Here is a 10,645-nt window from a genome sequence, read left to right as displayed (position 1 = left end):
GGAACAGTGTTGGAGCTGAAAATAGTGCCTGTTTTCAGCATCCACAGTCTAAAGCCTCATATGCCAGATGGCACTGGAAAAAAATACTAAAAAGCATCTTGTCCCAGTAGTGGAAAAATCAACCATATACTAAACATAGCTCTGGTGCAACTCACAAAGTTTAAAAACAAGATCAAACTGGAAAACAGCTGTCTCCAACTGTGTTCCAGAACAAAGCTCAAGAATATAGGAATATTAAAAAATCTGATACCCAATAACATAAAATTTACAATACCTGGCATCTAATCTCCAGTCATACAAGGGAGCATGAAAACAAAACCAATAATGGGCCAGCCCATGGCTCACTTGGGAGAGTATGGTGCTGGTAACACCAAGGCCATGGGTTCGGATCCCATATAGGGATGGCCAGTTGCTCAATGGGTGAGCATGGTGCTGACAACACCAAGTCAAAGGTTAAGATCCCCTTACCAGTCATCTTTTAAAAAAGAAAAAGAAAAGAAAAGAAAACCAATAGTGATGGGAAAAATCAATGAATCAAAACTGATCCAGAAATGCACAGTGATGTAATCAGTAGACAAGGAATTTAAAACAACTGTATTCCATTCAAAAAGCTAGAAAGAAAAATTGAACATGTTGGGCAGAGGCATAAAAGATAAAAAACAAAACAAAAGAACCCCAAATTAAGCTCGATATGAAAGCTACAATATCTGAAATGGAAAATACACTGGATGGGGTTAACAGCAAATTGGACATCACAGAGGAGATAAATGAACTTGAACATGAAGAAAAACGCTGAAGAAGAAAAGGGGTGGGGAAGGAATTGAGGCATTAGAGAATTGTGGGACAACTTCAAGAGCCCAACATGTTAAATGGAGTCCTGAGAAAGGGAGGCAAGGCAAAATATTTGAAGAAATAGTGGCTGAATTTTTTCCAAATTGATGAAAACTATAAAGCCATAGACTCAGGAAGTACAATGAACCATATTAAACTTCTTTAAGCCAGTGATGAAGAAAATCTTAAAAACAAGGGAGAAAAAAACAAATTAGGTGCAGAGGAACAAAGATAGAGATTGTAGCAGATTTCTAGTTGGAAACAATGCAAGCTAGAAGGCAGTGGACCAACATCTTTAATACTGAAAGAAAAAAATTCCCCAGCTAGAATTCTTTGCATAGTGACAATATCTTTCAAAAATGAAGGCAAAATGGAGGGTCTTTTAGACATAATAAAATCAGAAAGAATCAGCAGACCTGTGCTAACAATTATTAAAGGAAGCTCTTCAAGCAGAAGAAAGGTGATAACAGAAACCTGTATCTACACAAAGGAATGAAGACCACTGGAAATGGTATCTAGATAGGTTACTACTGTATGCATAAAGAATTGCATATATCCTTTTCCCTTATTTAAATATCTTAAAGACATAATTGAATGTTTGAATCAAAAATAATAACGTATTGTGTGGTTGTTAACATAAGTAGAAGTAGTATGTATGATAAAAATACCACAAAGCCCAGGAGGAGAGAGATGGAAGTATGCTGTTATACAGTTCTTACATATGTAAAGTAATAATATAGTATCATTTGAAGGTAGATTGATTAAAGATGTGCACTAAAACCCCACTCTACAGGAATCAGTAAAGTAACACAGAGTTATAGCTATTAAGCCAACAAAGGGGATAAAATGCAGTCTTAAAAAGAACTCAGTTCAAAAAAGGCTAAAAAAAAGGGGGGGGGGACAAGGAGCAGATGAGCAAATAGAAAATAAGACACAAGATGGTAGATTTAAACCCAACTATATCCATTAATCACATCAAGTGTAATTGGTCTAAATGTGTGCATTATATCCAGTAAGTTGATGGTGCTATTGAGTTCAACTCTATCCTTAACTGATTTTCTGGCTTCTTGATCTGTACATTTCTAATAGAGGGGTGTTGAAGTCTCCAGCTACAGTTGGCCCTTGAACAACATGGGTTTAAATTGTGCAGATCCACTTATACATTTTTTTTTTTAAACCAACTGTGGGCTGAAAGGACAGTATTCCTGGGATGTGGGACCTGCATATTTGGAGGGCTAGCTTTTTATATATTCAGGTTCTGCCATGCCAGCTGTGGAACTTGAGTATCTGTGGATTTTGGTATATGTGTGGTGTCCTGGAACAAATTCCTCATGGATACCAGGGGATGACTGTATAATAGTGGACTCATCTATTTTGTGTCACATATTTTAATGCTTTGTTGTTCAACATGTACACATTAAGGATTATGTCTTCTTAGAGAACTGACCCTTTTACCTTTATGCAATGCCCCCTCTTTATCCTTGATAATTTTCCTTGTTCTGAAGTCTGTTCTGTCTGAAATTAATGTAGCTACTTCCACTTGCTTTTCATTAAAGTTAGCATGGTCTATCTTTCTTCATCCCTTTATTTTCATTCTGTATGTGTCTTTATATTTAAAGTGGGTTTCCTGTAGACAATTTCTGTCTTTTAATTGGTATATTTAGACCATTGATATTTAAAGTGATTACAGGTAGAGAGTCTCAAATCTAAATATCCAAAATCCAAAATGCTCCAAAATCTGAAAATTTTTGAGTTCCAATGTGACACTCAAAGAAAATGCTCATTGGAGCATTTCAGATATTCAGATTTGGGATGCTCAACCAGTAAGCATAATGCAAATGTTCCAAAATCCTAAAAAAAATTCAAAAATCCAAAATTCTTCAGATCCCAAGCATTTCAGATAAGGGATACTCAACCTGTATTGATGTAATTGAATTAATATCTATTGTACTTGTTACTGTTTTTTATTCATTGCTCTTGTTCTTGGTTTCTATTTTTGTCTTCCACTACTTTCTACCTTTTGATTCAATTTTCTTTCCTTTCTTATGTCAATTATATTTCTGTTTTACTTTTTTTAGTGGTTTCCCTAGAGTAAATGTGCAATACACATTTACGACTAATCCAGTGCACTTTTATAACACCATACTGTTTCATGGGTAGTACAAGTACCTTGTAATATTAAAATATTTCTAATTACTCCCTCTTGTCTCTTGTTGCTGTCATTCATTTCACTTATACATAAGCTATACTTATTGAGGATATTGTTGCTATTATTATTTTGAACAAACTAAGAAAAATTAAGTTTTTATTTTTTCTTCACATATTCCTTCTTTCATGCTCTTCCCTTCTTTATGTAGATCCAAGTTTCTGACCCATATAATTTCCTTCTCTCTAAAGAATTTTTAATATTTCTTGCAAGGTAGGTCTACTGGCAATAGATTCTTTCAATTGTTTGTCTAAGAAAGTCAGTTTGAATTGATATGTAGTTTTTTTTGTTGTTGTTTGTTTGTTTGCATTTATTCTGCTTGGTGTTCTCTGAGCTCCTGGATCTGTGGTTTGGTGTCTGGCATTAATTTGGGGAAGTTTTCAGTCATTATTTCTTCAAATATTTGTTCAGTTTTTTTCTCTTTTCTCTTTCTGGTATTCCATTAGGTGTGTCTTATACCTTTTGTTATCCCACTATTCTTAACTATTCTGTTTTTGTTTTTTAGTCTTTTTTCTCTTTGCTTTTCTGCTTTGTTTTGGAAGTTTCTATTGACATATTCTCAAGCTCAGAGAATCTCTCCTTAGTCATGTCCAGTCTACTAGTGAGCCCATCAAAGGCATTCTTCATTTCTGTTACACTGTTTTTGATTTCTAGCATTTCCTCTTGATTGTTTCTTAGTTTTCTTTTCTCTGCTTACATTACCCATCCATTTTTGCATTTTGTTTACTTTTTCCATTAGAGCCCTTAGCATAATAATCATAGTTATTTAAAATTCCTGTAGAAAGAGTGTTTTTGAACTAAAATTTAGGGCATTTTGAAGCCATTGTTATACATCTAATGGCAAAACATCATATTGGGATTGCTGTGCTGTGAAGGGTTATCACTTAGTGATAACCAAATTTTAGAGACATAACACAGCAGTGCTTTATTTCCTGCTCACAGAGAGTCTGTTGTGGATTGGAGGACTCTCCGGGGCAACTGTCCTCTAAGCGATGGTTTAGCATCGCACCTCCTAATCAACTTATGCTTCCATTCACAAGAGCCATGGAAAGACAGGTGGGGCATCAAGAACCAGCAATTAAATGCTTCCACCTGGAAGTCACACACATCACTACTTCATATTCTACTGGGCAAAGAAGTTTAGTGACCATGTCTACCTTCAAGGTGGCAGGGAAGTATAAGCTTCCTGTCTGAGAGATGGCTGGGAGGAATAGGAAAGCAGATACAGTCGAGAAGTTGTAGGCTAGAGATTTCTATTCTTTCATAAGCATTTCTAATTTTTTCTAAGAAAAAGAGACATACTAACCCATACAAGCTTCCACCTTTTCACTAAAGGTTTGGAGCAAGTATCTAGAATAAAAATTATTAAATTTCAAAGAAAATGTACAAAGCTTGCCTCTGACTCATTAAGTAAATAACAATAATAATTTTTTAAAAAGTCTGCCTGTCATTGCCTAAATTCTTAAGCCATAAGTTCCTTATGCCTTTGAAAGTCTTCCTGGAAGTTATAAGGTAATCTAACTGAGAGTCAATAACTGACAGGGAAACCTTCCTGAGACTACACTGCCTGAATGTAGAATTTACTGCAAGGGGTAAATGTGACTTTTACATTGCCCTTTGCCCATGCATTGCTGTCAGGATACTTTCATGAAGAAGAAAAAAAAAAAAAAAAGGAATGACTTGAAAATATACAATATTTGAATATGCCATTATAATATGGAAGATCCTTCAATGAAATATTAGGTGAAACAGGTTGCTTTTTTATTATGATTAATGTCAAAAGTATGCAGTTTGGTATATTTGACTGATAACAAAAATCTGTCATGGAAAATGAAAAGAAGGTATTAACTGAAAAAAGGATATAACAAAATTCAGAAATATAAAATGGAAACAACTTTATTATATTTCTAAAAATACATCAGCTTTTGAAATGTTTGAGCATGGCTAAAACTAATAATCACCAAATGTATTTCAACTTAACTTCTCAGTTTCTTCATCTTGAAAATAATCATGACATTGCAACCTCACAAAGGTTTTATGAGGGATTTAATGTGTCTAGCACAATCCCTGTTGTATAGTATATGCCAGTATACACCTTGTGTCTAAATGTTGGATGAGTCAAAATACAAATCCTAGAAATTCCAGTTTAGAAATTAATTATCTAAGTTTGCATTTCCAAAAGCTTAATAGGTGATTCAATATACATGTTGGGTTCAAAAGTGGGTTAGACACTGAAAAGTTTTGAAATCAAGTACCTATATGATAAATTCCCAGAAATCAGCATACGTGTGTGTGTGTGCACACATACATAATTTCAGAGGCTTCACAAAGCCCATCCATAGGTCCCTGGTTCCTTGATCAAGGAACACTATATTATTTTGTAAAGCAATTTTACTTCCTTTTCCCTAATATTTGTTGAAATAAACCATACAATTGACTTAAAATTTCCCTTCCATAATAGTCATAAGAAAAACCAACAGAAAGTTGATATGGAATAAATCAGCATTCTATTTAGTGGAGTGAATATGTGAATATTTCAACAAGCAACATTTTTATTTTAGCACACCAAGATACATTAAATATACTACAGGCTCTGTGAAGAATATTACAAGAAGGAACAGAATTATTAAACTAGTCATGGAAGATCTAAATAAATTAGTTCTTCATCAGGTTTGAAAAGAGAAAAAGAAGGCAATGTCAAGAAAGTAAAATTGCTTTCCTTTGGGCAAAGACATAATAAAACATACAATAAGTCAAGGTTTTAACTTTAATTTTGTTGATAAGATCATCACAAAGTTTAAATAATAATACTTACATGCTATGGGTCAAATGTGTCTCCCAAAAGTTCATGTATTGGAAACTTTTTTTTTCTTTAGTGGCTGGCTGGTATGGGGATCTGAACCTATGACCTTAGTGTTGTAAGGCTGTGCTCTAACCAGCTGACCTAATCAGCCAGCCCCATGTATTAGAAACTTGACCCCCATTGTAACAGTGCTAAGTGGGTGGGAAATCTGATTGTGGTATTTGACAGGTGGAGCTTTTAAGAGGTGATTAGATTGTGAGGACTATGCCCTTGTGGATAGATTGATCTGTTCATGGAATAATGGGTGTAGTTCTGATGGAATTAAAAAGAGAGCAAATGAGGTTAGCTCTCTCTTGCTCAGCCCATTCTCATCATGTGATACCCTGGTTGCCACAAGACACTGGAGAAAGTCACTACCCACAAGAAGGCTCTCACCAGATGTGTTCCCTGGACTTTAGACTTCCCAGCATTTGAAACTGAGAAATAAATTTTGTTTCTTTATAAATTACCAAATCCAGGGCTTCAAGTCAAGATGGCAGAATAGATGGTCCCCAGCATCACTCTCTCCCACAAATCAACCAATTTACAAGTATAAAAAAGCAACAACAGTCGAGCTGGGGCCGCTAGAGCTCAGGGGAAGAGGAAAGACCTATGGAGTTCATGATGGCAGGAGAAGCCACGATGAAAGAAAGAAAGGATTGCTTCTACCATTTCAAGCCCCAGCCACCTCAGGGCTGGAGCTGATAAGCACATGGAGCAAGAGCTGGCAAAAACCACAGCTGTGCCCTTCATACGAAGTTTTACTTGGAGGCAGCAGAGGAGAAGAGGGCCTTGGTGGCCCCCAGGCCAGCAAGACTACTAACAGAGTTCCCGTGGACCCACATAGGAGTGAGGGGCCACAACAACTGAAAAAAAGAGCCATCCAGGGGCTGGTGAGTTATTGCAGGAGACCAGTGTGTGGCCCGTCCCATGGGAAGTGTTTGGAATGTGGGCAGTGGGGGAGATGGACCCACTAGGGGAGCATTGGGGCACAGCATGGACAGCTGATTTGCCCTCCAATCAGTACAGGATCACTCAGTGGAGACTGGTCAGGAATATAGAACAGCAGGGGGTGCTGTTTGCTGAAAAGACTCAGGCCCAGACCAGAGTTTCTGTGCAGCCCAGGTGTACCAGACCTCACAGGACCTGGAAGTGCTTACAACATCAAAAATTTAATCCTGAGCTGCACAAAAACCTTCTGCAGAGAATCTGCAACAAAGCAGCAATTTAGCTCAACCACATGGCTCAAATGATGGTCCCTTCAGGAAGTTCCCCCATCTTAGAAGTAAGCAAAGGACAACGAATTAGTTCCAGTGCAGAGTTTAAGTGATGGGAACAGTGAATAATCCAACACATAACTGAAAGAAAAAACAAAATACCCATAGATCAGAGACAAAGTTTGATATTAACCAGTAAAGGTCTAACACCACCAAAGAACACCTATAAAATGTAGAAGGACTAGAAGCCTCCTTCCAGTCTGGCTCCCAAGCTGGGGAGGGAGGAAGGATGTGGGCCTCAGCCACGCCCCTCTGACATCCACAACCAGCCCAGTGATGCCCACCAAACTGCTGCAGGAAGTGTCCAGGGCTCCCCAGCTGGGGTGGTGGGGGCCAAGGGCCTCAGCCATGCTCCCCAACATCTGCAACCAGCCCAGCACAGACCACCGAGCTGCCACCAGAAACACCCTGGCCTCTCTAGCTGGGGCAGTGGGGGGCTGAGGGCTTCAGCTGCCCCCTACCCCAGACATCTGCATCCAGCCCAGCAATGACTGAACTACCGCTGGAAGCCCCCTTGTTTCCCCTGCCAGAATGAGGGGATGCCATGAACCTCAACCACAGCCCCCCTCCTTCCTCCTCTAACCCTATTTCCCTCTCCCTTCTCTTCTCCCCCTCCCCACCAACTGCTCTGCAACATCATCTTAGAATGTAAAAAAATAATTAATAATTTTAAAAAATTACCCAGTTCAGGTATTTTGTTCCAGTAATGGACTAATACATTACATTTCCCCCAAATCTGGGTTTTTAATATAATTGTTCATTGTTAGATAAAAGAACATATTTGCCAGAGTTAGCATGAAATCTGCAGCCAGGTGACCCGTGGTTGGAAGACAATGGAGAAACACACTTCACAGCTTCTCGAACTAATTCTATCCCCAGACTGTGTGGAGTTGTAGGGCTTGGGGGAGGTTCCCTTTCCACAGCCTCATGTATGGAGGTTCTCCTTTTCCACTTCTTTCTCTACAAAGAGATGGAAAAAAGCCACCCCAATATCTTTTCCCATTTAAGAGATCAAGGATTGAAAACTTAGGGAAAAAATTAGGAACTGGAACTGGCAAAACAGGAGTTTCTCTCCCATAGTTTCCACAAAAGTAAACTTGTTTCTGCTTTTAAAAGGAAAAGTTGAACAAATTTGAAGTAGGAAAAAAAAAATTCTGGTCTGATAATTCCAACATCACTGCCAGGTCTGAGTCTGGTTCTGATGCTTGCTCTGTCTCTTCAAACTGTGGGGGGGTTTTGTATTTTTGCCTTTTAGTGTGTCTTGTAATTTGTTGTTGAAAGCTATACATGATGTATTAAGTCAAAAGAGCTCCCTTTAAATAGGCCTTTAGTAAGGTGGGGAGCTAAGGTGTTGGGGGAGGAGAAGCGTTCTCTAGTCCTATGAGTAGGTCTCAGTTACTGAGCCTGGGATGTGAACTTCACAAGTGCTTTTGGTTTTTATCCCCCTTAGGTGGAAACAGGATGACTAGAGGGGGCTGGAGTTGGGTATTTCCAATCTCCCAGGTCAGATAGGTTCTTTTTAAAATTATTATTGGTTTTTTAATTGAAACATAATTGATTATACGTATTTATGGGGTACAGAGTTGACTATCAGTATTTGTGTACAATATGTGATGATCAAGTCAGTATTGTTTGCATGTTCATCATTACAAATTGTAATTATTTTTTGTGTCCTTTACCCAATTTCTCCCTAACCTTTCTCCCCCTCCCCTTTCCCACCTCTAGTAACCATAGATGTGTTCTCTTCTGAAAGTTCAATGTACTATGTGGTCTTTCTTATTCTTTTGTTCTTTCTTCCCTTTTTTCCTTCACTCCCTCCCTCCCTCCCTTCCTTTCTTCCCTTCTTTCTTCCTTTCCCTCTTTCTCTCTCTCTTTCTTTTTTTCTTTCAGCTCATTCATGTTGCTGCAAATGGCAGAATTTCGTTCTTTTTTTTTTACAGCTGAGTAGCATTCCATTGTGTATATGTACCATATTTTTCTTATCCAGTCATCCATCGATGGACATTTAAGTTGGCTCCATATCTTGGCTACTGTAAACAGAGCTGCAGTGAACATGGGAGTGCAGGTATCCCTTCAACATGATTTACATTCCTTTGGGTATATACCCAGAAGTGGGATTGCTGGATTGTGTGTTAGTTCTATCTGTACTTGTTTGAGAAACCTGCATACCGTTTTCCATAATGGTTGTACTAATTTACAGTCCCACAACAATATATAAGGGGTCCCCTTTCTCTGCATCTTAACCAGCATTTGCTATTCTCTGTCTTTTTGATAATAGCCAGTCTAACTGGGGTAAGATGATATCTCAGGGTGGTTTTGATTTGCGTTTCCCTGATGATTAGTGATGTTGAGCATTTTTTCACGTACCTGTTAGACGTTTGTTTTTCTTCCTTTTAGAAAAATCTATTCAGCTCCTTTGCCCATTTTAAAATTGGGTTATTATTATTATTATTATTATTTTTTTACTGTTAAGTTGTTTGAGTTACTTGTATATTCTGTGTATTAATCCCTTGTTGGATGTACAGTTTGCAAATATTTTCTCCCATTCTGTAGGTTGTCTTTTAACTCTGTTTCCTTTGCTGTTCAGAAGCTTTTTAGTTTGACATGATCCCATTATTTGTTTTTCTTGTTGCTTGTGCTTTTGAGGTCTTATTCATAAAGTCTTTGACCAGTTCTACATCCTGAAATGTTTTCCCTATGTTTTCTTCTAAGAGTTTTATAGTTTTGGATCTTATACCTAAGTCTTTAACCCATTTTGAGTTGATTTTGGTATATGGTGAGATGTATGGGTCTAGTTTCATTCTTCTACACATGGATGTCCAGTTTTCCCAGCACCATTTACAGAAGAGGCAGTCCTTTCCCTAATGTATGTTCTTGGTAGCTTTGTCAAATATCAGTTGGCTGTAAGTACATGGGTTAATTTCTGGGTTCTCTATTCTGTTCCATTGGTCCAAGTGCCTGTTTTCTGCCAATACCTTGCGGTTTTGGTTACTATAGTTTTGTAGTATAGTTTGAAGTCAGGCAGTATAATGCCTCCAGTTTTATTTATTTATTTATTTATTTATTTATTTATTTATTTATTTATATTTTGCTCAGGATTGCTTTGACTATATGGGGTCTTTCGTTGTTCCATATGAATTTTAGAATTGGTTTTTCTATTTCTGTGAAGAGCATCATTGGTATTTTGATGGGGATTGCATTGGATCTGTAGATCGCTTTGGGTAGTATGGACATTTTTACAATGTTAATTTTTCCAATCCATGAACATGGAATATCTTTCCGTCTTTTTGTGTCCTCTTTGATTTCTTTCAGCGGTGTTTTGTAGTTCTCATTGTAGAGATCTTTCACCTCCTTGGTTAAATTCTTGGGTATTTTGTTCATTTGGTAGTTAGTGTAAATGGGCTTGCTTTCTTGATTTCTTCTTCTGCTAGGTCACTTTTGGTGTATAAAAATATTCCTGATTTTTGCATTTTGATTTTGTATCCTGCA

The sequence above is a fragment of the Cynocephalus volans genome, chromosome 14 (assembly GCF_027409185.1).
Source record: "Cynocephalus volans isolate mCynVol1 chromosome 14, mCynVol1.pri, whole genome shotgun sequence".
NCBI classification, from domain to species: domain Eukaryota; kingdom Metazoa; phylum Chordata; class Mammalia; order Dermoptera; family Cynocephalidae; genus Cynocephalus; species Cynocephalus volans.
Note: the sequence above shows the minus strand (reverse complement) of the source record.